This window comes from Penaeus monodon, chromosome 27 (assembly GCF_015228065.2).
Source record: "Penaeus monodon isolate SGIC_2016 chromosome 27, NSTDA_Pmon_1, whole genome shotgun sequence".
In the NCBI taxonomy this organism is placed as follows: Eukaryota; Metazoa; Arthropoda; class Malacostraca; order Decapoda; family Penaeidae; genus Penaeus; species Penaeus monodon.
Window position 1 is genome coordinate 22,755,321 of NC_051412.1, and position 358 is coordinate 22,755,678.

The window sequence follows — 358 nt, forward strand, 5'->3', positions numbered from 1 at the left end:
TCTTGTTTCTATGATCGGTTTAAGGGAGAGAAAAGATAGGTCGTAAAAGAGATTGTGTGAGCTTCCAAAGGGAATCGCTGCCTCGCTCTGCATAACTAACCCGAGGGTTACTTTCACTCACAAGTTGGAACATCACTCCTCCACCTCCTCCTCCTCATTTTCCTCCTTCTTTTCCCTCTCCTCCTCCTACTCCTACTCCTCCTCCCTCTTCCCCTTCTTCTCCGCCTTCACCCTCGCCTCCTCCCTCTCCTTCCCACGTCCTTTCTTGAACCTCGCAATATTACCGCCTTGTGTCCGAGTATACAAGGTTATCGCATCAGTTAGGTACAAAAATCCAGAGCTGGGGAGACGGCGGCGA